At 38.2% G+C, this 25,713-nt stretch overlaps 1 pseudogene; it reads left to right on the top strand.

Moving 5' to 3' along the window:
• Nucleotides 1–12,338: 12,338 nt before the first annotated feature.
• Nucleotides 12,339–12,454, top strand: LOC116631847 (annotated as a pseudogene).
• Nucleotides 12,455–25,713: the final 13,259 nt, after the last annotated feature.

Here is a 25,713-nt window from a genome sequence, read left to right on the forward strand (position 1 = left end):
TTCTGTGCATTGATTTTATATCCTGCCACTTGACTGAATTCCTGTATGAGTTCTAGCAGTTTTGGGGTGGAGTCTTTGGGATTTTCCACATAAAGTATCATATCATCTGCAAAGAGTGAGAGTTTGACTTCTTCTTTGCCAATTTGGATGCCTTTGATTTCTTTTTGTTGTCTGATTGCTGTGGCTAGGACTTCCAATACTATGTTGAATAGCAGTGGTGATAGTGGACATCCCTGCCGCGTTCCTGACCTTAGGGGGAAAGCTCTCAGTTTTTCCCCATTGAGAATGATATTCGCTGTAGGTTTTTCATAGATGGCTTTTATGATATTGAGGTATGTACCCTCTATCCCTATACTCTGAAGAGTTTTGATCAAGAAAGGATGCTGTACTTTGTCAAATGCTTTTTCTGCATCTATTGAGAGGATCATGTGATTCTTGTTTTTTCTTTTGTTAATGTATTGTATCACGTTGATTGATTTGCGGATGTTGAACCAACCTTGCAGCCCAGGGATAAATCCCACTTGGTCGTGGTGAATAATCCTTTTAATGTACTGTTGGATCCTATTGGCTAGTATTTTGGTGAGAATTTTTGCATCCATGTTCATCAGGGATATTGGTCTGTAATTCTCCTTTTTGATGGGGTCTTTGTCTGGTTTTGGGATCAAGGTAATGCTGGCCTCATAAAATGAGTTTGGAAGTTTTCCTTCCATTTCTATTTTTTGGAACAGTTTCAGAAGGATAGGTATTAATTCTTCTTGAAATGTTTGGTAGAATTCCCCTGGGAAGCCATCTGGCCCTGGGCTTTTGTGTTTTGGGAGATTTTTGATGACTGCTTCTATTTCCTTAGTGGTTATAGGTCTGTTCAGGTGTTCTATTTCTTCCTGGTTCAGTTTTGGTAGTTGATACATCTCTAGGAATGCATCCATTACTTCCAGGTTATCTAATTTGTTGGCATAGAGTTGCTCATAATATGTTCTTATAATTGTTTGTATTTCCTTGGTGTTGGTTGTGATTTCTCCTCTTTCATTCATGATTTTGTTGATTTGGGTCATTTCTCTTTTCTTTTTGATAAGTCTGGCCAGGGGCTTATCAATCTTGTTAATTCTTTCAAAGAACCAGCTCCTAGTTTCGTTGATCTGTTCTACTGTTCTTTTGGTTTCTATTTCATTGATTTCTGCTCTGATCTTTATTATTTCTCTTCTCCTGCTGGGTTTAGGCTTTATTTGCTGTTCTTTCTCCAGCTCCTTTAGGTGTAGGGTTAGGTTGTGTACTTGAGACCTTTCTTGTTTCTTGAGAAAGGCTTGTATTGCTATATACTTTCCTCTTAGGACTGCCTTTGCTGTATCCCAAAGATTTTGAATAGTTGTGTTTTCATTTTCATTGGTTTCCATGAATTTTTTTAATTCTTCTTTAATTTCCTGGTTGACCCATTCATTCTTCAGTAGGATGCTCTTTAGCCTCCATGTATTTGAGTTCTTTCTGACTTTCCTCTTATGATTGAGTTCTAGTTTCAAAGCATTGTGGTCTGAAAATAGGCAGGGGATGATCCCAATCTTCTGGTACCGGTTGAGACCTGATTTATGACCTAGGATGTGATCTATTCTGGAGAATGTTCCATGGGCACTAGAGAAGAATGTGTATTCCATTGCTTTGGGATGGAATGTTCTGAATATGTCTGTGAAGTCCATTTGGTCCAGTGTGTCATTTAAAGTCTTTATTTCCTTGTTGATCTTTTGCTTAGATGATCTGTCCATTTCAGTGAGGGGGGTGTTAAAGTCCCCCACTATTATTGTATTGTTGTCGATGTGTTTCTTTGCTTTTGTTATTAATTGCCTTATATAATTGGCTGCTCCCATGTTAGGGGCATAGATATTTACAATTGTTAGATCTTCTTGTTGGATAGACCCTTTAAGTATGATATAGTGTCCTTCCTCATCTCTTATTACAGTCTTTGGTTTAAAATCTAATTTGTCTGATATAAGGATTGCCACCCCAGCTTTCTTTTGGTGTCCATTAGCATGGTAAATGGTTTTCCACCCCCTCACTTTCAATCTGGGGGTGTCTTTGGGTCTAAAATGAGTCTCTTGCAGACAGCATATCGATGGGTCTTGTTTTTTAATCCAATCTGATAGCCTGTGTCTTTTGATTGGGGCATTTAGCCCATTTACATTCAGGGTAACTATTGAAAGATAGGAGTTCAGTGCCATTGTATTGCCTGTAAAGTGACTGTTACTGTATATTGTTTGTGTTCCTTTCTGGTCTATGTTGCTTTTAGGCTCTCTCTTTGCTTAGAGGACCCCTTTCAATATTTGTTGTAGGGCTGGTTTCGTGTTTGCAAATTCCTTTAGTTTTTGTTTGTCCTGGAAGCTTTTTATCTCTCCTTCAATTTTCAATGACAGCCTAGCTGGATATAGTATTCTTGGCTGCATATTTTTCTCATTTAGTGCTCTGAATATGTCCTGCCAGTCCTTTCTGGCCTGCCAGGTCTCTGTGGATAAGTCTGTTGCCAATCTAATGTTTCTACCATTGTAGGTTACAGATCTCTTCTCCCGAGCTGCTTTCAGGATTTTCTCTTTGTCTCTGAGACTCGTAAGTTTTACTATTAGATGTCGGGGTGTTGACCTATTTTTATTGATTTTGAGAGGGGTTCTCTGTGCCTCCTGGATTTTGATGCCTGTTTCCTTCCCCAAATTAGGGAAGTTCTCTGCTATAATTTGCTCCATTATACCTTCTGCACCTCTCTCTCTTTCTTCTTCTTCTGGGATCCCAATTATTCTAATGTTGTTTCGTCTTATGGTATCGTTTATTTCTCGAATTCTGCCCTCGTGATCCAGTAGTTGTTTATCTCTCTTTTTCTCAGCTTCTTTATTTTCCATCATTTGGTCTTCTATCTCACTGATTCTTTCTTCTGCCTCATTTATCCTAGCAGTTAGTGCCCCCATATTTGATTGCACCTCATTAATAGCCTTTTTGATTTCTACTTGGTTCGATTTTAGTTCTTTTACTTCTCCAGAAAGGGTTTCTCTAATAACTTCCATGTTTTTTTCAAGCCCAGCTAGTATCTTTAAAGTGATGATTCTGAACTCTAGATCTGACATCGTACTAATGTCCGTATTGAGTAGGTCCCTGGCAGTCGGTACTACCTCTTGTTCTTTTTGTTGAGGTGATTTTTTCCGTCTTGTCATTTTGTGCAGAGGAGAATAGATTAATGAGAGAACAAAATGCTAGCAGGGTAACAACGTCCCCAGAAAATATACTCTAAACAAATCAGAAAAGACCTGAAGCAGTGGGAAAAGAAAGGGAAAGAGAGAAAAAAGAAAAGGAAAGAAAAAAAGAAAAAAGAAAAAGATAAAGATAAAAACAAACAAAAGCAGAACAAAACAAAACAAAACAAAAACAGAATGTGATCAAATATGATCAGGCTGGATTATAGATCAGTGCCACACACTAGATTTTGGGTGTATTTTGGTCTGTTAAAAGAAAGTCCCTCCCAAAATTTTAAAGAAAGAAAAACTTATATATGTACAAAAATAAGGGTTGATATGATGAAGGGATGGAATATGACTGTAAAGATGGAAATTATAAAAAATTTTAAAAAAGGATTTGATAAGTTGTTTGAAAAAAGAAAGAAGAGGATTAAAAAAAAAAGAAAGAAAGAAAAAAGGGAGAGAATGTGATCAGGCAGGGGAGTAGAAAAAAACCATACACTAGAGATTTAGAGTATATTTTGATCTGTTAGAAGAAACTATCTCAAGATTTTAAAGAGAGAACAACTTATATATATATGCCAAAAATACGGGTAACTACTATGAAGGGATAGAATATGACTTTAAAAATGAAAAATAAAAATGTTTTTTTTTAAAAAAGGGATTGATAAGATGTTGGTTGAAAAAGGGAAAAAGAAAAATTCAAAAAAAAAGAAAAAAGGAAAAAAGAAAAAAAGACAGTTAAAAAAAATAATTAACTTTGAAAGACTAAAGAATCATGGTAAAAAAGCCATGAATTCTATGTGCAGTGTTCCCCTAGCGCTGGAGTTCTGCCGTTCTCATTGATCGGTAAACTTGGTCTTGGCTGGCTGTTCTTGCTGATCTTCTGGGGGAGGGGCCTGTTGCCGTGGTTCCCAAATGTCTTTGCCGGAGGCAAAATTGCCCCGCCCTTGCTGGTCCGGGCTAAGTAATCTGCTCGGGTTTGCTCTCCGGAGCTTTTGTTCCCTGCAAGCTTTCCGTACAGCTTTGGAGGCGGAGAGTGAAAATGGCAGCCTCCCAGTCTCCGCCCCGGCGGAGCCGAGAACTCGGGGTCCCGCTCCTCAGCAAGCCCCCAGAGAAAAGCAGTCAGTCACTCCCGTCTCCCCGGTCTCCGGCCGCACTCCGCGCTCACCTGGCCTGTGACCGCGCCTTTCTATCTGGCACCCGACCCCGGGTGGAGTCTCCAAACCCAGCAGATCCCCGTGGTGCGCTCCCGCACCTCTCCTCCCGGGGGAAGAAGGTGAGTCTCCCCGGATCTGCCGCTTGTTGGGTCCCTGCTGGAGGAGCTGTGGCCCGACTGTGCCGCGGATCACGGTTTATAGCAGCCCCGAGCTGAGAGCCCGCGCCTGGGCTCCGTCTCTGCAGCCGGCTTCCCTGCTCCGGTACCTGGGAGCTCTGCCGCACTCAGGCACCCCCGGTCTTTCTGTGACCCCGAGGGTCCTGAGACCACACTGTCCCGCGAGGGTTCCACCACCCACTTCGCCACCAGAGTGACGTCCCTCAGCGGAGCAGACTTTTAAAAGTTCCGATTTTGTGCTCCGTGGCTCTATCACTTGCCAGAAGCGGCCGTCGGAGGCCCCTCCCCCGCCGTCTATCCTCCCGAATATCGCCTCGGATTCACTTCTCCGCACGTCCTACCTTCCAAAAAGTGGTCGCTTTTCTGTTCAGAGAGTTGTTGCTCTTCTTTTCTTTGATCTCCTGTTGAGTTTGTAGGTGTTCAGAATGGTTTGATCCCTATCCAGCTGAATTCCTGAGAGGAGAGGAAATCCAGGTCTCCTACTCCTCCGCCATCTTGCTCCGCCCCCAAGAAATAACTTCTTAAAATATAAAACATATCACAGAATTAAGTTTAATTTAGGCTTGGATTTCAAGTCTAAAACTCTAAAATTTTCTGGACTATAATTATCATAATTCTACAACTTTTTCTACGTAGTAAATTCTGTTATTCTTTCAAATATATTTGGAGAAAACAATACCACCATAAAGAGTATTACCTTTCCTGATTTCACTTGGAAAAGCAGACATTTATAAGTCCATATAAAAAAGGGAAATAAATGAGAAAATAGTGCTAGGATATTAAGAGAAATAGAGGAAAATGCTGGAGCATCTGTCTAAATACTGGAAAACATGGATCATATATACTGGGTGGATATTTAGAAGCCTGCCTAGTTCAAATGGATATGATACTATCTGTGCTGGGCTCACAAAAGAAATAAACAAGCTTTCTATGGGAGTGGAGAATTAAAATACAAAGAGTCAAGATTTGTAGAGGTATAGCATTTGGCTGAACTTTTGTCTAGCAAAGCCATTTTACAATGCCTAGACTACAGAAGTACTGGTCCTGGCGATGCGCCACTCAGACCCCAGCGAGGGAAGGCTTCATGGGCCGGCCGGAGGAGGGCGGGGTGGGTGGCTGGAGGAAGGTGGTGGTGGTGGGGGAAGCAGCCAGAGGAGGGCAGCCTGAGGAGGGGGGGATAGCGCTGGAGGAGGAGGGCAGGGAGGGTGGGGAGGGCGGGGAGGGTGAGGGGTGGGGAGGTGGCCGGAGCGGGGTGCGTTGGAGGGCGGGCAACAGTGTCCCGCTTTCAGTTCCTTCAGGTCTAGCTCAGCTGCAGAGCTGCTTTGCCCGGATGCCTCACCTTGAGTGTAGGAGCGATGGCAGAGGAAGACAACTTACATCGTTGACTGAGCAAAGTGTGGCATAAAGGCCCAGCCATTCCAGGCCAACCTGGGACCACTCTGTTGGGCAGGACTTGCTGCAGGACCCTTCAGGAGTTCGCTGACGCTTTGTCACAGTTACAGCACTACTGGACTTCTCCCTCTGCTCAATCCTTCTTCTACCTACTTTCCTTCACAGGTGCCACTCCCTAATAAATACTGTATACCCCAGATCAATTTCGTATCTGTTTCTAGAAAATCCAAGCTGTAACACAGATATTCCTGCACAACTAAAAGTTTCCCTAGACCCACATTGGGCTGTGACTGAATACTTCTCTTTGGCTCCATCTGGCTTCTCTGATGGTCCATGGAAAGAAATGGTTTTGAGGGGGGGGGGGGGGGATGCAGAGTATTCCCAACAGGAAAAAGTTAAACAAGTAACCTTCTTGAAAGATTTGGTTTGGAACACAATAGTCATGTTCAAATTATGCCTCATCCAGATTATCTTTCTAAATATCCACATCTGCTCCCAATCAGCTATTCCGCCTCAAGAACTCTTGAGGGTATCTGGGTTTAAAATGTTGTTTCCTGGATAGATTCTTTCCTGGTAGATCTACATTTTCTCCTGGGCACCAAAAGAGCTCCTCATAGAACATCACTACTGATTTGATTCTGCCGGAGGTAAAAAAAAAATCCCTGTACTTTTCTATCACTCCTTCTTGCTGGAGTCTTTTCTATGGCCTCCCATTTTCACACTCAGGAAGTGTTATAAAGTTCACTTCAGGTGAATTCAGAGGTAAACTTTATAATTTCTCTGTTTTGGGTGGAGAACAAACCCCAAGGCCTTATTTCACCAAAATTTCTTCTCATATGGCAGTTTCTTAGATTTTTCTTAAGCGGGTACTTCACACCAGGATGTCATAGGGACTCCTTGCTAGCGACTCCTCTGGGGAAAGCTTGGTTCCCCTCTAATTGAACATCTGCATTTTTGCCTAAAGGAAGCAGAGGACTTTAGGCATATTCATAACAGCTCATTCTACAGGATGCATATAAAGCCTCTGGTACCAAGACTCCTATCTATGTGGCTTGCCATTATTAAATCTTACCCTCCGATCATCCACAGTTCTGGTCATTTGGGCCAATGTTTCAAATTTCTATGAATTTGCATCTGAGTTACCATTACATGTGTTATCACCTGCTAACCACTTTGCTCAGCAATCTACCTTCAGTATCATTTTTAAATTAAATAGGATATATACATACACACACACGAATAATGAAAATTCAAAACTGTCTTTTAGTTCCTTAGTTTGCTGGCCCAGCGGTGTCTACTCATTGCCCATTTTTGCCAATGTATGCTCACATTTCAAGAGGAATTTAGTATTTTAATTTATGAAAGTTTTATTTTCCCATTCCCATTCTTCCACATGAGAAAACCAAATTTCTGAAAAGTTAAAAAGTTAAATATTTCTCCCAAGGTCACACAGCTAGTAAGTGAAGGAATCTTTGAGCCAGGGTTTTCTGACTCCAAATAACATGCACACAACCACTTTGTTGTATTGTCTGCCTAAAGGTATTTGAATGAACGCAATCTCCAGATTCCTTGTTATAACAGTGAAGGTCAATACTAACTCATAAGATTTCCGCCCCCCCAGATTTTAAAAATACGTCTCTCCCTTAAGACACTTCCATATATCTGAACATTGTTAAAATGTAAGAGGTTTTTTTTTGCACTGAAATACTTTGTCATCAGACAGAAGTCCTCCCAATATTCAAATCAGTGAGGTTTAGGATGTGAATAGCTTCCTCTGGTCTTCCACAATGCACTCTGGCACAACTGGGCATAGCAGCCTTGATAACATACATAAGCTTTTACTATTAACCTGCATTCAGCCAATATGTTTGATAGTTTCCCAAATGGTCAGAGTGAACATATTTCAGCAAAAGGGTGGGATTCATTTTCAACACAGTTACTCTTCCTTAAAAAAAGGAGAAGAGTTAAAAAAAAAAAAAAAAAAAAAAAGGAGAAGAGTTTTCAAACCACTCCTAGGACCAAAAATACATGAACATGGAGCCAGCAGCAGAGGAAAATTCAGAGATATACACTAGATAAAGAAGGAAGCTTTTTGTTCTAATACATAACTAGAGGCAGAGATTTTGCTGTACATATTGGAGAGCTTATCCTAAGAGATTAATTCCTGAAGATATAAAACTCAAAGTGAATTTTCACAAATTGTAGATGTAGAAATCTAGAATTTCAATAAAAGAGTAAGAATACTCATTAGGAAAGGGACATCTCAGATACCACTGTATAGAAACACAGGATTTACAAAACTGAAACAAAGTGAGAAATCTGAATGGGAAAAAAAAAAAAAAAAAAAAGATAGGGGCACCTGGGTGGCTTAGTCGGTTAAGCATCTGCCTTCGGCTCAGGTCATGATCCCAAGCTCCTGGGATCAAGCCTCTAGTCTGAGTCTGGCTCCCTGCTTGGTGGGGAATCTGTTTCTCTCTCTCTCTGCCCCTACTCCCGATCGTGATCCCTCTCTCACATAAATCTTTTCAAAAAAATAAATTAAAAAACAGAAAAGGTATCCCTTAGCTAAAGGTTTTGCATGAGAGTTGGTAAAGTATAATTGAATGTTAACATCAACTCCACCAAATCTTTAGTTTTAATGCACAGATAACCTGTCAGATAAGTACATACACAGTTTTCATTCCCTGTCAAGGGTCCCTGCACTTTAATCTTTTTTTTTCACAAAATATGGAGTTAGATAACTGAGTTACTACAGGAGAGAAACAGAAGCTGGATAACTCCACCTAACTACTACAGCTGCCTTGATTCTGGAACCAAAAATGGGCAGCTCAGATAAGACAAGCATGCATCCCATGACTAATTCTCCTTTATAACAGAAAATACTCTTCTTTGAATCAGCAACAACATGTTGTACATATTTCAAAAATACATCAATTTTCCTGTTCTGAATTAGAAGAACTCTTAGAGTGGAGGGTGGTTAGCAACAACTGATGACCTTCTAGCAACTTCCAACTAACATGCCCATGAAGACACAAGGAAAGAAAGAATGCCTATGGCATCAAAACAGTAGGACTATGAAGCCAGATCGGAAACCACCATCAAAGCCTCATCTATGTAACCCAGCTCTAAATATGGACAGTCCTTGTTCAGACCCTATTACTTTTATTCAGGTTAACAATGGTGAATAGAGAGTATTGGACTATCGTTCCTTAGGTCTTCATTCTTTAAAATACTTCTCTGATGACAATGAATTACATGTTTCTTAGAAAATACAGAAAACAGGAAACACCAAGAAGGAAACTAAACTTTCTCCATAGTCTACCACCGGGAAACAATGTATATCCTGTTTAGTCCAATAGTTCATAACACATTTTAACTGAATTTTATTTGATTCTACTAGAATTAAAATCATACTGGAAAGACTTTAATGTTCATGAAAACCTCTGATAACCACTTTACTTTTCAATAGGTTGTTTACTGCCCCCACCCTAGTGCTTTAAAATTTTAAGTGCCATATAGAATGTGCTACTGGTGTTCCTCCCTTATCCTAGATCCTCACTGACCAGATAGTAGATACTCTCTGGGTGTTTTATGCTTTGAATTTTTGTAGATATAGGACTTTAGAGTATACAAAGGTCCACACGTGTATTCAGGTGTGTTATAAATGTTTGGGTATGTTTGTACATATGGTACAGTGGTGAGGTTAGTGGAATCTGATATCCAAATTCTAGAAGACTTATTCCAGGAAAACAGGCAACATTTCAACTTCTCATGGAAATGTAAAATTTCTGAAGGACATTTTGTTTATAAGAAGAGTTAAAAAAACGCTTTGCAACATGTGATACAGGCACATGTTAAAATTCAATATAAAACAATTACTGTAAGTCTGTTTCTCGGCCTAGACCCCCAGGTCCCATGCCACTCTTTCCAATATTTAACTTAACTAGTTTTTACATACGGATCTATAAAGATTCTATGTGCTGTTGTACAGAATATAAGCTCTTATACAAATGAGACCATAACATAGCACTCTTCAGCACCTTGATTATTTTCATTCAAAAAATGGGGACTGTTTCCTGATAAACCCTTCTGCCCCCAATTCCCACACACGGAGGGGTTGGTTTCCAACCACCACCCAGCAATTCTCTAACACCAGCGGGTGTCTTACAATTCAACTCAGTTCCAACACGATCTACTGAAGATACCATCAGATCCCACAGATTAAGGGCTTCGTCCCACAAGACTGCTGCCCTTCCCCGCACTTCAGATGCCAGTCACATATCGGGTTATCGCCTGCGCTGCTGACCAACTAACTAACGTTCCAACAACTCCCTCCTTGCATTTGATCACATTTGCTGGAGTAGCTCACAGAACTCAAAGAAATGTTTTACTTACTGGATTACCGCTTTATTATAAAAGGATATTACCCAGCAGCAGCCCGATAGGAGAGGCAGAGGGCCAGGTATGGTGAAGGGGAACAGAACCTGATGCTCTCTCACTTAATATCCAAGTGTGCACCATCCCGGAAGCTCTCTGAAACCTGATGGGGTTTTTCATGCAGGCGTCATTACATAGGCATGATTGATGTAATCACTGGCCATTGGTTCAACATATGGCCCCTTTCTTTTCCCTGGAAATTAAGGGGTGGGAATGAAAGTTCCAACCGTCTAATCACATAGTTGGCTCCATTAACAAGCAGCTCCCATCCTCAGGTGCTTACAAAAGTCACCTCACTAACATAACTCCAGTTGTGGTGGAAGGGGTTTGCTATGAATAACAAGACACACTTTTTACCTTTATGGTTTTGAAGGGATTTCTGAGATGGAGGACAAGAGACCAAATATTATAAAAAAGTTGATCTCATTGCTCTCATGGCTCAGGGAAGTCCAAAAATTTTGGGGGCTGTGAGCCAAGAACCATGGACAAAGACCAAATATATATGCGGAACATATTTTGGTCATCTGAATGGCCAAATACACATTTCGTATAAATCACAAGATCACACATGACAACAAATATATCCACTTCATCATGAAAATGTCTGCCTGGCATTCCGTTGCATGAATATACCATATTAAGTTAAACAGCAATGATACCATCTCTCCTATTCTTCTTACACAAACAGTTCTAAAATGGGCACTCATTCTTGTACATGTCTTTGCTTCAGCTGTGGGTATAGCTGTAGGATAAATTTATATAAATGGAATTATCAAATCTAATGACATGTGAATTTTAATCTTCACACATGTCAAATGACTATTAAATATCACTACAAATTAATAGTCACAAACTATTTATGAAAGCACTCACATTAACCGTACATGAGATTTAACATTTTTTTAGCTTTGTCCATCCCATTGGTCTAAAAGCAGTTTTAAATATTTCAATATGTTTACTACTAATTGGCTGTAATTTAAGGAACTATTTATATTAGGTTTATATTGCTGCCAAAACAGATTAATGCAAATTTAGTGGCATAAAACAACACCCACTTATTACCTCACAGTTCTGTAGGTCAAAGTCCCAGTGTTCATCTGAGTCCTCCGCTGAAGTGCTCACAAGGATGAAATCAGAAGATAGGCAGGAAAGCTTACCTTCCTGGAAGCTCTGGAGAAGAATCCATTTCCAAGCTCATCCCAGCTGTTGGCCAAATTCAGTTCCTTATATAGTGGCAGAAATGCAGTCCCCATTCCCCTCTGGCTGTCAGCTGGGGCTTAGGCTTTGTTTCTAGAAGCTGCCCATTTCTTCTCATGGTTTCCTCTGTTGTTACCTGAGGCAACAGCGGGGTTAACCCCTCCTGCTGTTCGAATCTCTCTGGCTTCATCTGGAGATGTTTTGCTGCTTATAAAGGGTCCTGAAATTAGATTGGGCCCAGCTGAATCTTTCAGAACACCTGTCTCTTAAGACCATGACCTTTTTTTTTTTTTTTTTTTTTTGCCATGTAACATAATATACTCACGCCTTATAGGAATGAGGGCATTGACATCTTTATGTGGGAGACATTCTGCCTGTTTTATATATATACATATTAAGTTCTCTAAACCCACAACAGGGAAACATTTATGTCCACCTATTATTTTAGCCTCATATTTCTCCTTTGAAATGCTGGATGACAGCAAAAAATGGTGTTTTATAGATCTTCAATGGGAAATCATTACAACCATGAATTACACACTAAGAATTAATCTTTCATGTGTAAAATCAACATAAATATGTTCACAGATATGTACCTGAAAAAAATACCCTAAAAGTAAAAATATCAAAACATATCCCAAGAACTAACCCATGAGAAAAAATTATGAATCGAGAAATGGGAAATTTGTAGCAGTTAAAAAATATATGTCTGTGTGATTTCCTATTATTTTTTAGGTATGTATAATCTCAGTGTTAATAAATGCGTTATTATCGCTTCTCGGCCTTTTGGCTAAGATCATGTGTAGTATCTGTTCTTATCAGTTTAATAAATGCGTTATTATTTCCTTAATGCCTTAAGGAAATAATATCAGTGTTAATAACATGTATTCAGAGATGGGATCCTGGCAGCATAAAGTATTAGGATATTGTTCTAAAATATAATATGAGACATTGTGATAGGCGGCATAGTTCCCCCACCCCCCAAAATGTCTATATCCTCATCACCAGAACCTGTAAATATGCTGAGTTATGTCACAGGGGAATTAAGGTTGCAGATGAAACTAAGGTTGCTAATCAACAGACCCTAAAATAGGAAGATGTGGGATTACACCCAGGTAGCCTCAATGTTTACAAAGTGTTCTTAAAGGGGGAAAAGAGAAGCAGAAACGTAGCTCAGGGTGATGTGGTCCGAGAAGGATTAAATCTGCCGTTGCTGGAATTCAAGATGATATAGCCATGAAGCAAGGAATGTGGGCAGCCTCTAGGAGAAAAGGCAAGGAAAATCATTTCTCTCGAAGCCTCTGCAGAAAAGTGTAGTCCAGCCAACAGCTTCATTTTATCCCAGTAACACTGGTGTTGGACTCTCTCAGAACTATAACACAACAAAGTTGGGTTATTTTAGCCATAAAATTGAGACATTACAGCAGCAATAGAATACTAATATAGGCATCAGTTAAAGTATATTTAAGAAGATTTTTTAATGAGGTGGAAAATATTTTATAAAGTTAAACTAAACTTGCAGAAAGCAAGATTATAGAATTATATAGCTTAAGAAAAAATGACTTCAGTAACATATACTTCCTGCTGGAAAATACTAATATTTCCTAGCACTTAAGAGCATGGTATTTACAATTAAACTTTTGAGTGCTATGTATTATCTTTTAGCTCTGTGTGGCCATTGGAAAAATAAAAAACATGCTAATCCTTTGCTTAACCGTTTATAAAATGGGGACAATGATTTCTACTCCATATGATTTTCACAGGTTTCCAGTACATGACACATTATACACACTTGGCAAATATTAGCTGGCGGCAAAACCTCTATTCTTACCCTTCATATCACCCATTTCTTAAGATCAGACAGTTATATTAAACATCCTCCCCACCACAGTGTTCAACTAATTTTCAGAATACATGTAAGTGAAGTTTGGTAACTCAAATGAATATCTAATTGACATGCTATCAGGTAGATGACCAGAGAAAAGTAAAAAAATTCAGCCAGTGTAGGGTAGGCATTCGGTAGATATCTCCATCATGCAAGGGGGGGCGGGTGGAGTGTTCTGGCTCCTCATGATCGGTTAACTTAAGGTTATTCAGTTCATCACTATTTTTTTCTTTTGTCAATTTCTACCCTCCGCTTCTGTAACAGTATTATTTCACGCTTCTTCCAATGTTTTTAATGGCAAAGCAAAAAGAGCTGTGTAACAAAACCCCTTCCCTATGTTTGTCTTCTTACTGTTGTGCTTTGCATTGAAAGCAAAAACTGCTCAGTATTCTCCTTAGAGTGGAGCTGTTTGCTGTTATTTTGCCTGTGAGGAAGAATTCCGACCCATACAAGAGGCACACTGCTGTTGTCAACAGAAAGGGCACTGGGGCAGCAGGTGAAAAGACTCAGCAATATGTAAAAATCCTTTACAGCAAAGTTCACCCAGGTGTTTCTTTCAAATTCTAACCTACTCTCTCCCGCATTTCCTTAAGAACAGGTGTGACCCGTGGAACATCAGAATCAGCAGCGGTAAGTGAAAGGTTATACAGAGTTGAAAAGCAGCAGAAAATCTGAAAAATAAGCAAGTGTAATAAATAAGCTCTGTTTTCAATATGGGTTTCTCATATTTAAACTTAACATTCTATCTTTAGTTCTGAACGGGAAAAATGACTGACTAATCTTGATCCAGAAATTACTGACATAAAGCAGCACAGATTATGAAAGATAGTAATTCCAAAAGTCAAAGACATTATTATAAATGAGTTATTTTAGATTTATACATGTTATTTCATAAAATCATAAAGTCATGGGGATGAAATATATCAGTCTGTCACTTAGGCCAGTCTCATTTATTCTAATTATCTCGTTCTCAGTTTGGGGGGTTTTCTCATTAGGAATTACCGTTAAAAGTTCATAAGCTATTCTTGACAGTGAATAATGAGCAAATTGTCAGATTTAGCCCATGCTGACATTTCTGTTCTCTATTTGATGGTTGTTGACCTCATCAGGTGCACTTATAAAACAAGGCTTAAAATCTAAAAAAGGTTAGAGACTTGAAAGTAAACTACTGCATAACCTGCTTTTATCCCAGCCTTAAGAAAGTTGATTTTGATGTACTAACACTCCCTAAGATGTTCAGAGAGAAAATAAAAAAAAATAGTGAACAGAAATGTTTATACAGACTTTAATTTTAATTATCCTTACCAAGCACTGCCAGTTTATTAATTTTAGATAGGTCCTATGCAGTGCAGGTAGAACACATACAGCATATATGGTGTTCAAAATATAACCAAGGGATGAGAGCCTATTTCTTCTAAAGGAGAGTATACTGCACATCTCTGAAATCTTTAACTCATTAGCTGGTTTCTAAATGCACTCAAGTGCTTTCAGTACTATTTTCCCTCCATTTTTAATAAATTAGGAAGACATTTTCTTTGGTATTAAAATCAGATAACTAGGGTTTTGTATTTGGAAAAAGAATCTGTAATTCTAAAGAGAGATTTTCTCTGACATGCCCAAATCAATGACTTTCACATATCAAAGCCAGCCTTCTTTTTGGTTGTTCTGAATACATTTAAAGTAAGTGAATATCAAGGTATTGTTTATGAGTTTATTTTCTAGAAAGGGAGCCTACTGGCTACGTTACCTAAGGGTATTCTATACTGGTTAGGTTTGAAGACTTCCTTACCTCTTGAGTATTTGTTAATTGTGTTTACTTATCAATACGTACCATTGGAGAGAATAAACAAGATCAAAGTTAAACACTGAAGGGGCGCCTGGGTGGCTCAGTTGGTTAAGCGACTGCCTTCGGCTCAGGTCATGATCCTGGAGTCCCGGGATCGAGTCCCGCTTCGGTCTCCCTGCTCGGCAGGGAGGCTGCTTCTCCCTCTGACCCTCCCCCCTCTCATGTGCTCTCTCTCTCTTTCTCTCTCTCTTTCAGTCTCAAATAAATAAATAAAATCTTAAAAAAAAAAGTTAAACACTGAAGAAGTTAAAACTAAAGCAAAATTGGTAGGGCAGGAGGACTGTTATTAGTCATGGAAATTTAAAGGATACTCTCGTATAGTGGAAATATAACTCATATGTAAAGCTTCTGACATTTCCCTTCTCTACAGAATAAGAAAAGGGGGTGGGAAGTACACAGGTACATGCAAGCACATATCAGATGTACAACAGAGAAAGACTGTGTCCACAAAGTAAGTGATACTGAATACATTCGGGTTTCCATTATTTGCAGCAAATAAGCCAAATACTAAGATGACTGATGAATGTTCTTTTACTCTTCAGTGAGCATCAGGTTATCAAATAAAGACAGTCTGAGTATCTTCATGTTTAAGTATCATGATAGAAACAGAGTTGTTACAGGTTAAACTGTGCTCCCTAAAAATTCATATGGTAAAGTTCCAATCCCCAGTACCTCAGAATGTGGACATAGTTGAAAATCGGGTTGTGGCACATGTAATAAGTTGAGGTCATACTGGAGCAGGATGAGCCCCTCGTCCAATGTGACTGGTGTCCTTATAAAAATAGGAAATGTGAAGAGACAGACCTATACAGAAGGACACCATGTGAACATTAAGGCTGAGATTGGGGTGAAGCATCTATAAGGCAAGTAATGCCAAATATCCTTACTTCACTCAGAAGGAATCAACTGTGACAGCACCTTGATTTTGGACTTAGAGCTTTTGGAACTGTGAGACAATAAATTTGGTTGTATAAGCTACCTACTTTGTGGTACCTTTTTTTTTTTTTTTTTTTTTTTTAAGATTTTGTTTATTTATTTGACAATGACAGAGAGAGAGTACAGCAGGGGGAGCAGCAGGGAGAGGGAGAAGCAGGTTGCCCACTGAGCAGAGAGCCCAACGTGGAGCTTGATCCTAGGACCCTGGGATCATGATCTGAGCCAAAGGCAGATGCTTAACCCACTGAGCCACCCAGGCACCCCTTGGTACCTTTTTTTAATGGCAGCCCTGGCAAACTATTACGGGTTGTGTCTGCATCACTGTTCCCTTATGTTAGCACAGAGGTCTGAAAAGGTGGCATATTTGCACATATACATGAAGAGAATAGAGACAACTCTCAGATTACCTCGCACTTAGTGATAATAAGTAGATGTATACATTGTATCTCACTGAGCAAAAATAGGTAAGAGAAAAATTCACAGGAGCACATTAAAAGACAATATTCTTCCCTAATTAAACACTTAGAACACTATAACAATAGAACACATTAATTTGTGGGAGGCACAGAACCCATGCCCAGTTATATATTCATTATTTAACTACCATTTCATAAAATGTATATAATTAAACATTGAGTTATGATAGCAGTTCAGTGGAAAGTGGCAGCCATTGGCCAAGTTTCTGTGAAAGCAATGAAATGTGTCAAAATAATTCAGATAGTGTTACAGTCAGTCTATTACCTACATTCTCCATCAAATAAGCGTGATGTTTTTGCATGTAACTTTCCTTCTTCCCGATAAAAATAGATGACCCTGTTCTCTACTACATATAAATCATTTTGAGTTTTAGGTCATTTGGAAGTGGGGAAGTCAATTAACTTAGGTCAGCATGCAAGCAGTGGAAAAAAAAGGGAGGAGAGAAAACAGAGCAGTTCAGACTTACATGAAAATGCTGAATAGATAAAGGTTTTCCTGGATGAAATCTACAAGAAACAAACAGCCAAAACCAAACATTGCAATGTAAGAATAACAATCGTGAATAGCCAACAACATTCATTCTTTCGTTCAACAAATATTTGTTGAGTATTTACTATGTGCCTGGCATTAAACCAGACACTGGGAATATAAGAATACAAAACAGAAATTGTCATTATCTTCGTGTTGGAAAAAACAGCATAACAGAACTGAAAGCCACATGATGATTTCAGGTTTTTATAAGCATTTTAAAGAAAATCAAGGTGTAACAGCTGCTTTAGATGGGGTCATAAAGAAGGTTCCTTCCAAGAGATTTGTAAGCTGACGTGTAAGAAAAGGTAAGAAAGTGACCCAAAGACTAAGGAGCAGCTTTCTTGATGGAGAAAAGAAAGAACAATAACAAAACACTGTGCTCTACTAGAGAAGTCTGTACTTCGTGTGAACCCCTGCACTGAAACTGAATGGCTTTTCCTGAATTAAGAGGATATTCATCTGCGTCAGAAAAAATGTAATATTCTTATATAATATATGAAATATAATTTTAAAATGTTAGACAGTAGACCACATATTTAGTGATTTTCCCTGCTTGCCCTGGAACATAGCGTATATTCTATACCACAGGTTTATATGGACACAGGGTCTTAATTATGATTAATTAGAATATGCCTTAGGTGTGACTTAATACAGCTTGTGTAATTTGCCCTTAAAATATCATACAGGCCATTAGTCTTCGAAGATTTACATCTTACAATTAAGCAGCACTCATGATTTTCCATAAACTATTTACACTTCAGATATTTAATTATTTCAGTTGTGCATATGAGGAAATTGAGGCAGAGCAAGTTATGCAAATTATAGAGGGCATAGACCTGGTTAAGTAGCAGAGGCAAGATTTAAACTCAGGAAGTGTGCCTTCAGGGCCATGGACGTAATACTCTTCTGTGGTACATTATTTGTACTTTTTGTTTGGTTTATTTCATATTTAACCAAACACAAAATTCCGTAAAGAATTTGTTTTTGCCTTGTATATCATGTTATGTTTTAACTATATTTGTCATCAACAAGACCATCTTCATAAAACTGTGAAGAGCTATCTGTTTTCTAGCCTGTTCACATTCTCATTTCCCAATCCTAATGCAATAATTCTTATATTGTACAAGTTTAAATAGTGGCAAGTCCTTTCAGACAAGTACACCGTAAATGCATCTCGAAGACACAGGAGACATGAACTGGCTCTGATCCTTTGAAGAAAATACTGAAGGAAAAGATTCTAAGTATAGAAGTGGAAGATTTAGAAAAGAGGCTTTATTAGACACAGCTTGAGATGAGAAAAATGGCTGCATCATCCTTGGGGCGTTTTCCTCATTTACTTCCTTGTATCATAATTTTCTGATTCATTCTCCAAGTTGAAATCCTGCCTGGACTCCCTGATCTTTTCCTTATGTCATTAATTACCTAGAAAAGAGGAAGAATAACTTCATGAACTCCTTAGGTATTTATAAACTTTTATATTGAGCAAGACATGGAGGCAGGTCCTGAAGTGGAGACCATGCCTTAAAAATCTGAGGTGACTGTTGAAAAGCCAGCTACACGAAGGACTGTTAACAGAAGATAGAAATGGAGTTTGCATTATCCACATGATAACAAATACAGCTTAACATCACTATTGTAAACATATAAAATATCCTTGAAATATTTCTTCATTGAAAATTAAAATATCCTATTTCACAGCAATTGTTGATGGTCCCCTCATTGAAGGTGGATGTTGCTATTTAAATATATCCAAAATAACTTCTGAACAGAAAGTGTAGGAATACTGTAGCTCTACATCTGGCATGTGAGCACGCATGTGCACACACACATGCACACACACCTCAGACACACTTAAATAAACATCTTATCTCCATGGGAACTTTCATGTTTCACTATTTTTCCTTCTGAAACTATGAATATCTGAAGTCTAAATACCCCAAGAACTGTGGCTTAGTCTTATTTTTAGATTTTATTAACTGCTTTGTATATCCTACATTTAATTTATTTTTTTTATTGTTGTTCTCCCAACACCTATAAATAAATTTTGAAGACCTATCTACCTTTACTTTACAGGAAAGAAAATAGAACCTTATTGAATTTTACGGTTGGTGTTAGGAAAAGTTAACAAGTTGAATTGATTGTGCCTATGAGAAGCTAAGAATTTATTGCTGTTCTTATAAGATTCTCTAAATTTAAATGTGTTTCATCATTGGTTGTGAGTTTGTATGTGGGAAGGCAGATGTTAGCAGTTTCTTAGTTCTTTCTATTCAAACTATATCGCTTAAATTTAGTCTGTTCAGTATAAGACAATGAACAGGCAAATTTCCTTAGTATAAACAAGCGTATAAATTCAAAACTTTCAAACAAATTATAAACAATGAATGTCAAGATCCTGATTAAAATTGGGCCACATTTACTAGTAGTAAATAGAAATACTTAAAATATTATAATGAACGTTTATGTCCACACACAATATAGTCAAAAGTATTTCATCCTGTAAAAGCCTAAAGCTCTTTCATTTAAGCAATTTCTTTTTCAATTTATTCTTTGATGTGTCAACCTAAGCTCTAGAGAATTTCTCCCTTGAATGAATAGCTTTGCGTTGGAATATACTCTTTTAATAGAGATTGATGCTAGACTCATTCTATCAGCATTCTACTTCTTGCAGAGAAAAGACAACCATTATTATACTACATTTAATTGCATTAATACTGAGAAGAAAAAAGGTCACTAAAAGAAGTCACATATGAAATTTGCTTTTTATAGCTATTGCTTAAATAGCTTTTTTTTAAACAGGCTTTTTGGATGTATGGACTTGTAAACACAGATCCAGATGCCCTGGGTTCTAATTTTCTTTCTCCCACTAACTCATACAACTATCAACATAAGTAAGTCATACAACTTCTCTAGCCTTAATGTTTTAATCTTTGAAATTAAGAATATATATATAATTTACTACACATGGATCTATGACAAGAGTAATATATTTCATAAACACTTTAACACATATGAGTGGATCAATACTTTGGAATATTACCAAGGTAAAGAAAATAAAGGGATTACTTTTCCTGTAGATATGAGTCAGCTGATTTGGAAAAAATAAAAGCTCACTATAAATAAACACTTCAAGGGGTGACTGGGTGGCTCAGTTGGTTGAGCGTCGAACTCTTGTTTTGGCTCAGTTCATGATCTCATGGGTTGTGAGATCAAGCCCGGCATCACGCTCCGTGCTCAGCTAGGAGTCAGCATGTAGATTCTCTCCCTCTGCCCCTTCCTCCATGCGCAGACGCACTTTCTCTCTCTCTCTAAAGTAAATAAATAATTCTTTAAAAAAACATTTCAAGAAGTGCTTCTCTAAAGTCTCTGTGTTGGAGACACATATAGATATACTTGGTTCTCCTTTGGAAAATGTAACACTTGTATTATTGTGATAATCTCCTTATTGCCTGTGGATCCCGACATATTCCTCTACACAGAATCTCTCCAGACCACACAGTACTATTGTGTTACTACAAGGATTATAGTTCATCAGTTGCAGCATAATTAGCAATGTCCTAAAGAGGAAAAGCACCTAGGAAAACTTGTATGTTGCTCAGGTAATGATAAAAGAAATAAGAGAAAAGGAAACCCAGATCTTCCATGGTCATAAGACACACAATGAGGCACCCCATAAATGATTAAAGAAAATTAAACAAGGCTGGATTTTGGGTTTACAGGCAGGAGCAAGAATTTCAGACTTCAGAGTCACGCAGTTATTATCATTACCATTATCATCATCAGTATTTATTTGCAGACTCCATGACTTAAATGGTTTTCTTTACAGTGGGGGCTTTCATTGCCAAAGCAATGTAGGTGGTCAAAAACACTGGGGAAGGGGATAGTGAAGATAATCTAACATATCATGATTAATTGAAGAATAAAAATAACTGACAGAAAAAAAAAGATTGCTTTTCTAATATATTGTTACCCCCGAACTTTTTGTTTATAACTATTACTATTTACCTTCCAGAAATGTGCAAAGAATAGAGACACTGGAAGAGAAACAACAGTCCTATTCCTCACTCTAATCTGTTTATCTGTTTACACAGGGAACCATGTTTGTACCACTTTGCCTTTTATGGTGCCTGGGCAGATAAAGGGCAGATGGCTATTACTTCCGACCTAGTCATTTTATCAGCTAAGATACAGCATGGTGAAAGTAAAACTGTAACGAGGTGAGGCGTCAATTTTCTCCATTGCGGTGCTAGTGTGTAGCTAGTGACCACACGAGCCCTAAATAAAATGGAATTCATTTTCTGGGCTTCTAATCTCCTTTACTTTTTTTTTCCCCCTAAGTTTTTTTGCCCTCTTCATATTTTCCATCACTAAAGCCATCATTAGTCACAAGATTTCACACTGAAGACTCTGAATTTTAATCAGTAAAATGAAGATTTCTTAAATGAAATTTTTAAAATGATGAATATTTGAGAAATCAGTAAATTTGTTCCTGGAGCACTACTTTTATACTGGTAACAGAGGGTGATGGACAAAAATAGTGACGTGTAATCATGAAGCTCTAGTAACTACTTTAGGGAATCTCTGCATTTTAGTGCCTTAACAAAATAGCAGTTATTTCTCATTCATATCAAAGTCCAACATGGCTATTTCTGGTCAGCAAGTATGGTGATAATTGCTACAAAAAAATTCAGAGACCCAGCTGGAAGAAGCACTAGGAATCAACATCTAACTTGTGCAAACAGAGACGTGTGAGTTTTTTTTTTTTTTTTTTTTTTTAAGATTTTATTTATTTATTTGACAGAGAGAGACACAGCGAGAGAGGGAACACAAGCAGCCGGAGTGGGAGAGGGAGAAGCAGGCTTCCCGCGGAGCAGGGAGCCCGATGCAGGGCTCATTCCCAGGACCCTGGGATCATGACCTGAGCTGAAGTCAGACACTTAACGACTGAGCCACCCAGGTGCCCGGAGAAGTTTTTTGAATAAAACCTGGAGGTTGCACATATCACTTTTGCTAAAATTCCATTGGCTGGAACTCCATAATATGTCCTCTTCCAACTGCAAAGGATTCTGGGAGATATAATCTAGCTATGTGCTCAGGAGAGAGAGGAGATGGATTTTAGGAAGAACAACCAGCCATATCTTCCACAGTCGGTCCTTCTGGTCAATAAGGATTGATTGGCAGCCTTATTCAAACTCCTGTACTATATTTTCCCCTTACCCCAAAGGAGAAAACCCAATGTCCATACCGGGTACTGCTTGCATCACAAAGTGCATTGTCTAGGTTGGAGCACATTTTTCTGGTCTAGATTTGATACCTCATGGTCTGGGAATTTATAAATTGAAAGATGAACTATTTGTCCCTTACCAAACTCTCAAAACATGCAATGGTAAACCAGGGACAAGATAACCTCAATAAAAATATCCCTTGGTAAAAACAGAGCACTGGTCTCTAGCAATGATGTCTGAGTCTCCATTCTAGGAAAGGAGGGATTTTCTTGATTAGATTCAGATCTCTGGAATTCTCTGTTGGCACCTGATTCCAATCTTTGGGAGTCTCTTCAGGTCACAAATTCCTCCATGATTACATTTGAAGTGTGGAGTATGTTCTCCTTTGGAGAGGGGTGCTTCCTTTGTTGAAAAGATTTAAAGCCCTATGGTTGTCTTAGAACTGCAAAACACTTAGATGAGGCTTTTTTTTTTTTTTTTTTCCACCTCAACAATATTATTCTTAAAGGGCTTAGATTTCTGATCCATTTGTTACTAGTCAGTTACATGCTGCTAAAACACACCAAAGTTCTTTTCTAGTTATACTTTTCATGTCTCCCTTTTTTTCTTCTGGTTCTCAAACCTCTGAAATAATTTGCTTAGATGGAAAGTAAACCCCCTGCTATAATTTTTGCCAGAAGACTGAAACTCCTTTTAGCTAAGAAATTCTAATTTGTCTTTGTCATGCAAATCTTTTTTTTTTTTTTTCCTAGTATTATGTCTTATTATTTAGGATCTAGAATCTTTTGCCTTTCCCAAATATATGTGGCCCCAAATTTTTCACCACTATTTCTTTCCACCTCTACTCTGAAATTGCCTTTTTTTTTTTAACCCTTTGCTAAAACACCAAATAAAAGCTAACAAACATGAAGCCTCTCACTTTTTCCAAATGCTTCCCTAGAGCCACAGACTTAAATAGGGCATGGTTTGCTTTCTAAATTATTGCAGGTAGTAGTCATTTTCTCAAATATTTTGTCAGTATGTAAATTTTTGATGTTTTAATCTGTAGTAGTTGTTATCCAATCAACTGCAACATGACTGCTCAACCAATGGCAGCGCCTCACTTCTACTTATGAATTAACTCGATTAAAGCTCTCTGAAATGAATGTCAACAGTTTAGACACACAACAGACTGCAAGTCTATTTCTTATATATAACATTTCAATGACAGTATACGTGATTCTAGATCGACTGATTTTTTTTCCATGCAATGAATAATTTACTCAGCTCTTTCTAATTTATGGCTCCAAATTCTCTAGTTTAGGGCCTTGTCATTCAAACTATCCTGGCAGCAAAAGGAGAAAAGGAGCATGGCAAAGGCATAAATAATTCTTAAAAACTTTGGGCATGAGTAACACTGACCACTTCTAGTCACATTTCTTTGCCAAGGACTAGTAATAAGGCCACATGGAGGCGTAGGGGGCAGATGGGCTAGATGGGCTAGTCCCTGGCTATATCTTTGCTGTAGAAAAGGATATAAATCTGGGGAAAAATACTGTCTCCATCTGCGATGGCCTGAATTTTGTCCCCTCCCCACCATCTGTATATTGACTCTTATCCCCCAGTACTTCATAATGTGACTATATTTGGAGATAGGGTCTTTAAAGAGATGGTTAAGGTAAAATGAGGTCATTAGGGCACTCCTTAATCCAGTATTACTGGTGTCCTTGTAAGAAGAGGAAATTTGGACACAGAGGGACACAGGCAGACATGAAGACTACATGAAAACACATGAAGACAGCTGTGTACACCAAGCTGAGGAGCGAGGTCTGGAACAGACCCTCATCATCCTCAGAGAAAACCAGCTCTGCTGACACCTTGATCTCAGACTTCTAGCCTGCAGCACTGTGAGGAAATAAATGTCTGTTGTTTGTCACCCAGTCTGTAACACCTTGCTATGGCAACTCTAGGAAACTAATACACAGTTATATACAGTAATATGCACAATTATATAACTATATATACAATTATATATGTATATTTTGAAGTATATATATAATTGCAATATATATAATATATATTGTGTATATTTTACAATTATATATGTATATTTTGATCATGTACAATAATCAAAATAAGTATTTGTATCAATTACAATGAGAGCAGGTTGTATTCCTATTCTAAAGGAAAAAAGGAAATGATTTCTATTGAAGTTTTAAAAATATTTTACATATATATTTCAAATATATATAGCAATATATGAAAACATAAATTTTCTTCATATAAACATATACATGTATTATGCATAAAGTCTAACAACAGAATAGTACTCTTCTTTTATTCTTTGGCATCTATTTTCCTATTCTACTCATATTTGAAAAACATTATGCTTTTACCTGGCATGAGTCAACCATCTGTCATATAAAAGATGACTGTCCACCTGCTATCTCCCCCTCCCCCTTCTTCTTCTTCTCTCTCTCTCTCTCTGAGATCCACAAATCTCCACTGAAACAATCTCAAGCTCAAGATCTCCAGGTGCTAAGTAGTCTTCCCCATAAGGTCCATATGTGGTTCCTTTTATATTCATAATGTCTGAATTTATAAACTTGGTTAATTTATCAACTAAAGCTAATCACTTCCAACACTCCTCATCCAAAATAATAAAAGGAGGATAAAAGGCAGTGGCAGTGGGGTTGGGGGGGTGGAATACACAAAATTACGCCTAGAAGCCAGGGTCTTGTTTTTCTAACTGGTCATGAAACCACCTTAGTTATCCTTGGTAATAGAGATTAATCACTCTAGCCAGCAAAGAAACTCCCTTTTCTGTTTTTTTTTTTTTTTTTTTTTTTTTTTTTTTTCAGTGACACAAAAGTTCTCTAAATATACAAGAGGACTTTTCAAGTTCAAGTTGAATAAGACCATTTTGGGGAAGATTCCTTCCTTGGAAACCAATATATCTTGAACAGCGGAGTCCAAAGTTGACTGGGTTATTAGGGGCAATAGTGAGATACTAAGAGGGGCCACAGCCATTTCTACCCCCTGGTCCCCTGACTTGTGTATTCTGCTTTTATAAAAACAGCATCATATGCTGGCCACTGGTTCATTCATATATTATAACTCACAGTCATAGGGTGTTTTCTCCCTAACAGCACCATAACTATTTTATTAGCAATTTCATTATTCTTTTAAGCCACCTGTTTATCAAAAAAGAGCAGCTATCAGCAAAAATAGGCATGGCTTTCCTTAGGTATCTGTGCTGGGGTTCTCCT

Source organism: Phoca vitulina, unplaced genomic scaffold, assembly GCF_004348235.1.
Source record: "Phoca vitulina isolate PV1807 unplaced genomic scaffold, GSC_HSeal_1.0 scaffold5, whole genome shotgun sequence".
Lineage (NCBI taxonomy): Eukaryota > Metazoa > Chordata > Mammalia > Carnivora > Phocidae > Phoca > Phoca vitulina.